The 7,270-nt window shown below is 39.4% G+C and overlaps 1 pseudogene; it reads right to left on the reverse strand.

Moving 5' to 3' along the window:
- Positions 1 to 1,674: 1,674 nt before the first annotated feature.
- LOC102865453 lies at positions 1,675 to 2,018 on the reverse strand (annotated as a pseudogene).
- Positions 2,019 to 7,270: the final 5,252 nt, after the last annotated feature.

Below are 7,270 nucleotides of genomic sequence, written 5' to 3' on the forward strand. Positions count from 1 at the left end.
AGATGCTCTGCCGGGGAAGGAGGGACAATCTCCTCCTGTACCAGTCAGATCTGATTTGACGGTACACTCACACAAAAATAATAAAATAAAAATTTTAAAAAAATTAAAAAAAAAAGAAACAACATATGATCAAGAGGCAATGGTGATGACAAGGAAGTTCAGGCTGCTCTGAAGGACTTGGCAAAAAAATAAGGCCCCATGAATTGATGGAATTCCAATTGACATATTTCATTTTTTTAAAGTCACATTTATTGATTCATGACAATTTAAAGAACTATCAATCCCAAATTCTTTCCCCTCCTTTGAGATTTAAATGAAAGTTTCTAGAGAACTTGGATTTCCATTCATTGATTGTTGCATATTATCCTCCCTGCCCCTCCCCCCCACCCCAGTTCACTTTTTAAAAGAAAATTCTGTCACTTTTGTACAATCCCCAGCCCCCTGCCCCAGTCCAATTTACTATGCAGCTCTTGTTCTGGACTGTTGTCATGCAAATAATCCCTAATCATATATTTCTTTTAAGCAGTTCTACTCCTTATCTGTTTCAATGCAGGGGTCATTATTTATCCCCTCTTTTCTTAGTTTCCCCCAACCCAATGTCAGTCCTGTTTTAAAACAGTGGTGTTATGCAGTATTTGTCCTTTTGTAACTGAGATATTTCGCTCAGCATAATGTCCTCCAGGGTCATCCATTTTGCATAATATTTTATTAATTCATTGTTTTTTCAATGCTGTGTAATATTCCATTGTGTGGATATACCAGAGCTTCTCTATCCATTCGTTTGTTGATGGGCACTTAGGTTGTTTCCATCTCTTTGCTATTGGGAACAATGCAGCAATAAACATGAGTGTGCATATATCTGTTTCCATGGCAGTTCTGATTTCTTTAGGGTATATTCCCAGTAGTGGAATTGCTGGGCCAAATGATATTTCTATTTCCAACTTTTAGATAAAGCGCCACACGGCCTTCCATAATGGTTGCACTATTTTACACTCCTGCCAACAGTGAATAAAGGTTGTAGTTTCTCCACAACCTTGCCAGCATTTGCTATTTGCTGCTCTGTTGAATTTTGCTATTGTTCCTGGGGTGAGGTCGTATCTCATAGTTGGTTTGGTGTACATTGCTCTTAAAGCTAGGGATTTTGAACATTTCTTCATGTGTTTATTCACCATCAAAATGTCTTCTTTGATCAAGTGTCTGTTCGTATCCTGTGCCCATTTTGCTATTGGGATGTTTATCTTGTGTTTGAATATTCTATAAGTTTTAGATAGAAGTTCTTTACCAGGCATGTCATTCCCAAATATTTTTTCCCGGTCTGTGGCTTTCCTTTTTACCCAGTTGGAGACTTTTTTATATGCATAGGGATTGTATTCTTAGAAGGTCCCATTCATCTATTTTATCCTCTTCTGGTTGTAAGTTTTTCAGGATGCTTGGGAGACTGTTCATGTTGTAGATTAGGGCTTCTAGACTTCTTCCAAGCTTTTCTCTGATGAAATTTATAATCCTGGTTTTGGGGTTTCTTCCCCCCTGAAAGATGACATATTTTAGTACTTGTTGCTTATAGATAACAGATAAACCAAATGTGGATGCAATAAACAATTCAGCAATATAGTTGGGAACTTCTGAAAGGCAACAGAACTATGAGAAAACCTTTGCCAGCTCTACACACGTACTCTAGAGGCAACAGCAACCATAGGAAGGTGTAAACCTTAGCAGCTGCTCGATGGGTTTAAACCGCCACCCATCTGCCTCCAGCTCTTCTACCAAACCAGCTAGTTTTTCCATCTGAGCAACTTGCTGATTATATTTCACCTGCTAAAGTGTGGATGCCACTTGATAGCTGAAAACAGATTCACAGAGGAATCTCTCAGAGCCATCTTCCAACATTTCTCCAGCTCCTTTGGGGTAGATGAAAGGGCTTTCAGTGGAGGGGCAAGATCTGAAACACTGAAACCAGATCCAGTGACAGAATCTCCACTGACTCCACCAACTGAGGAGGCTGATGAAGAGGCAGCCATTTCCTTTCTAGTAGAATTTGCACTTCACTCAAGAGCTCTGGCACATTTCCCTAGAGCCCTGTCCCCAGGCCAAGGGCAGGGGGGCTGTCAGTTAATCACCTACAACAAAGACCAGTCCCTGTTTTTTTTTATTTTTTTAAAAAAGTTTATAATCCTTGGGTATTGACCAAAGTCTTTGATCCATTTTTAGTTGGTTTTTGTGTATGGTGTGAGGTGTGAAAAGGTGTGAGTCTTGCTTGAGTTTTCTGCAGATAGTTTTCCAATTCTGCAAACACTATTTGTTAAAAAGGCTGTTTTTCGCCCCCACTAAACTGGTTTCATCTCCTTCTCAAAAATCAGTTGACCATAGGTAGACGGACTGATTTCTGGGTTCTTAATTCTATTCCATTGATCCATATGTTTGTTACTGTACCAGTACCACGCTGTCTTAACCACCATGGCAGTGTAATAGGATTTGAAATCAGGAAGCAAGATGTCTCCTACCTTGTTTCCCTTTTTAAGGAGTGCTTTTCTTATTCGGGGTCTCTTTCCATTCCAGATAAAATTGGAAATTGCCTTTTCCACCTCATTGAAGAATGGAATTAGTATTTGTATTGCGATGGCATTGAATGTGTAAATTGCCTTTGGTAGTATTGTCATTTTCACAATATTGAATCTTCCTATCCAAGAGCGGGGTATATTCGTCCATTTGTCCAGATCTCTTTTTGTTTCTTGTAGTAATGTTTTATATTTTTCTTTGAATAAATCCTTTGTGTTTCTAGTTATATTTACTTCCAAGTTTTTAATCTTGTGATTAGCTATTGTGAAGGGTATTGTTTTTCCTAGCACCAGTTCTGTATTCTCTTTGTCACTGTAGAGCAATCTAATTGATTTTTGGATGTTGATCCTGTATCCTGTCACTTTGCTGAATTGGTCAAATATGTCCAGTAGTTTTCTTGGTGAGTCTTTAGGGTTTTCTAAGTATACTGTCATATCATCTGCATACAGAGATAATTTTACCTCCTCTTTGCCAATTTGAATACCTCTTATTTCCTTCTCTTGTCTTATTGCTATTACTAAGACTTCCAGTACAATATTGAATAGGAGAAATGATAGTGGGCATCCTTGTTCCTATTCTCAAAGGGAATGCCTTTAATCTCTCTCCATTGAGAATGACGTTGGCTTTTGGGTTTGCATATATACTTTTTACTATTTTGTTGAGTGTTTTAATCAGGAAAGGATGTTGGATTTTGTCAAAGGCCTTTTCTGCATCAATTGATAGGATCATGTGGTTCTTGTCCTTTGCTTTGTTAATGTGATGAATTATACTGATTGTTTTTCTTATGTTAAACCATTCTTGCATACCTGTTATAAATCCCACTTGGTCATGGCAAATTTTTTTTTTTTTTTTAATTTACCGATGGATTTTCTTGGCCAGGATTTTATTGATAATTTTTTTCCTCTATTTTCATGACAGATATTTAAATATATAGTGTCTTTACCTGACTTTGATATCAAGGATATGTTTGCTTTATAGAATGAGTCTCAGAGAATTCCATCTTTTACTATTTTTTTAAATACTTTATGTAGAGTTGGTGACTGTTCTTCTCTGACTGTTTGATAAAATTAACTAATAAAACGATCTAGTCCAGGGCTTTTATTTGTTGGAAGTTGTTTCATGACCTGTTCAATTTCTTCTTTTGTATAAGGTCTGTTTAGGAGTTCTACTTCAGTCTGTGTCAGTTTAGGTAAGTTTCTAAGTGTCCACTTCCTTTAGGTTTCCATATTTGTTTGAGTATAGTTTTTCATAATATCCTATTGTTAACCTTTTTATTTCAGTTGGTTCTGTTGTAACATTGCCCCTTTCTTCTCTTATTTAGATTATTATTTGTGTCTTTATTTTATTTTATTTTATTAGTTTTGTATTTTATTAGGTTTGTAGATTTTACTGACCTTTTCAAAGAGTGACATCACATTAAGAACTGGGCACAGGAAAGTCACAGGCAATTGTGGCAATTTCTTCAAGATTTAAGTCAAAGGGTCCCCCAAGCCCCTAAGTCTTCAGAGTCAAGCCTTCGTTCAACATCTTTCAAAAAAGTTTCTGGAGAGGCAGAGTTCAAAAGGGAAGACTAATGACATGCATTTACCCTCCCTCCTTTCCCTAAAGAAACCAGAGCTTGATTCAAGTGTATTCTGACTCTTGGTGGTGACCCCGTGCGTTTCAGTACAGAACTGAGGCCATAACACTTTCTTGTCTGTAATAAAGGGTTGTGTGTATGTACCACTGTTACCCTCTGCTGTCTGTATTTCCTACACAAATCTCCACGCCTGTCATTTTTTAAGTGATATTGAGTTGATCATCTCTTTGTTGTATTTTGATTTTCCTTTCACCTACCTCAATGTGCATCTGTTATCTAATTAGGGAGCTCTGGTGGCCTAGTGGTAGGAAGCTGTGCTGCAATCCCAAAGGTGTGTTTGAATTCAGCAGCTGCTCTGTGGGAGAAGGATGGACAGTCTCCTTTCAGGCGACTTACTTCCTCTGAAAACCTGCTGGAGGGTCAGCAATGAGTCACTTTACAGATGTCTTCCCATCACTCACCCCTTCTACTACTGATAACCATAAAAAAATGGTTTCCGTGTGTAAACCTTTCCTTAGCTTTTGATAATAGTGGACTCATATGATAATTGCCTTTTGAGCTCCATAGGATTTTCAATTCCTGTAACCTGTCAAAAGGAATTCCCCAGGCCTGCCTTACTTCTCATGTGACCCTGCGTGGATTCCAACTGCCAAATCTGTTGTTAGAAACTCACCACTTAATTAGTTTTTACACCCAGAAACTCCAAAAAAAGAGCCTAAAAATAAACTGATCTATTGATGTCAGATCAATTAGGACTTGTAGCGACCCTAGAGAACAGAGAAGAATTGCCCTGTAAGATTTCTGAGGCTGTAACTCTTTCTGGAAGCAGACTACACTGCAGAGTGCTTGTGGATTTGAATCATCAACTTCCAAACCATCAAGCAACCAAATGGCTACACCTCAAAACCACCAGAGCTCCTTTCATATGTTGTTGTTGTTGCTGTGTACCGTAGAGTTGGAACCAACCCACAGCTGATCCCCCAGTGGGTCTGCAGAAGCAGTTAATTGCATGGAAGGAGACTGTCCATCCTTCTCCGTGGAGCAGCTGGAGGCCTCAAACTGCTGCCTTTGGGATTGTAGCGCAGCTTCTTGCCACTAGGCCAATAAAAACCAAACCCATTGTCATTGAGCCACCTTCAGCTCATGGTGTCCCTCCATCAGGTTTCTGGGGCTGTAAATTCTAACTGAGCACACTGCCTCATCATGTCCCTGGGACAGCTGGTGCCTGTGAACTGCTGATCTTTTGTCTGCAGCCCAACACCTAACACATTGCACCAAGAGGAGCCAGATGTGTGCCAGCAAATCGATCGGTATGAGGTTCACTAGGAGATCTAAGGAGATAGTCAATTTAACAAACATCAAAGGAGGATGCTGATTAATAAATACACAAAGCTGAGAGTGAACATTCCAGCTGCAGATATGTTCCTATGAATTTTAAGGTTAAAAAAAATCCTTCAGAAGAAAAGAAATTCTGATCCATAAAAAGGGGAGTGAAGAAGAGAAAAACATTTATTGAATCTCTTTACCATAATACTGTATGATAAGGCACAGTGGAGAATTGCCTTCTGGTAAATTAAGAAGGAAAAGCATTTCTGCCCAAAAATGGCACTTTTATGCCAAAAGATCAGTCAAGGATGAGGGAAAGTTGAATGCATTTTAGATGTACACATTCAAGGTAGCCTTCTGTTGCTTGTCTGAAATTTTGGAGAAAACATAAGTGAAAGAGGAAGACCCCAAATTGAGAAGACAGTGCCCCCCCCCCCAGATCACAGAGAAAACTTTAGCATTATCCTTCCAAACAGGTCAAGAAGATGAACATTCCAGACTGGAGCATAATGCTCCAGTTTCTAAAGTCAGTCTTGAAAGAGAGCATAATATTTTCTGTGAATGAAGAGCCGAATATTCTTGCAGCTCTATTGTGGTAACAACACAACAACAGTAATGAGAGAAATGGTAGGGGGGGAGAGAAAGCAATTGGAAACTGAGGGTAAGAGCTTTTAACACAATGCTACTTCACATAGAAGGGAAGCTAACACAGCATGGTCATAATCCTGAAATTTGGAAGGGAGGCAGGAAAAAGTTTGTTTTAATTTGATGCTAGGAAGAGTCTCTTTGCATATCACAGGCATAGTGGCATTTTAACTCACAGAAAAGAATAAATTTTATCCCAACTGGACCTTAGAGTGAACATCCATTAAAATTATGTTAATATCATCTTTAACTTTTAGAGTCAGTTTATAGATTAAATTTAGAAAATAGTATTATGATTAATGAATCGAATACACACGTGACATTGAATGTGTAGCAGTTAGATTGATGGGAAGAAAAAATTTTAACTCTGATGTCGCTGAGAAGCTCTTGCTGCTGTAAAGCCTCTGCTCTTCTGTTGTCTGTTATTCAGCACTGTGCACACCCCACCTCATGCCCTTGACTTTCTCCGCCCCTGCCTAAGTCTCAGCCAATTGTAACCCAGCTAAGTCTCTTTTGCAGGCCCCAGTTCATGGCTCAACCTTGGGTAATGTCCCCTTTGGCAAGCCCAGTCTCCATGACCTCACCACTGAGGCCAAGGGCTACATGAGGACTGTTTTATAAGCCAACTTGCCAGACGGACGATATGAATAATGCTCTCTTAACAATTGCTTGTAACTGCAAAGCACATACGAAATGTGGTTTGAAAGGAAAATTTTAACTATTTCTTTGGAAATCCTTCCTAAAAGCAAGGAATCTGATCTACCCTTGACTCAACATTCAACTTTCAGGACAAAAACAGCACAGATCTGGTCTTCTAGTTGCCACTTTTATTACTAAAACAGGACTCTGCCCTTTCCTTGCTGAGAAGAGTGGAGAAGTGCTACCTGTTGCCTGTGGACACCTTACAGCAGGAGAGGGAAAACTTGGCTGCACATCAGCGTCACCTCAGGAGACACCTGACCGCACTCCAGATCACTTAAATCAGTATCTTTGGGATTGGAGACAGTAGGAGTGTTGAGAACTCCCCAAGTGAATCTAGTGTGTAGGCCGACAACTGATTTAAAGGCCACTGCTTCTGCGCTGCAATCCCAAAGGCACATGGTTCGAAGTCACCAGCTGCTTTGCAGGAGAAAGATGAGCAATCTCCTCCTGTGGTATCAACTG

The sequence above is a fragment of the Elephantulus edwardii genome, unplaced genomic scaffold (assembly GCF_000299155.1).
Source record: "Elephantulus edwardii isolate Elephantulus edwardi_28Jun2011 unplaced genomic scaffold, EleEdw1.0 scaffold00172, whole genome shotgun sequence".
Classification (NCBI taxonomy): Eukaryota; Metazoa; Chordata; class Mammalia; order Macroscelidea; family Macroscelididae; genus Elephantulus; species Elephantulus edwardii.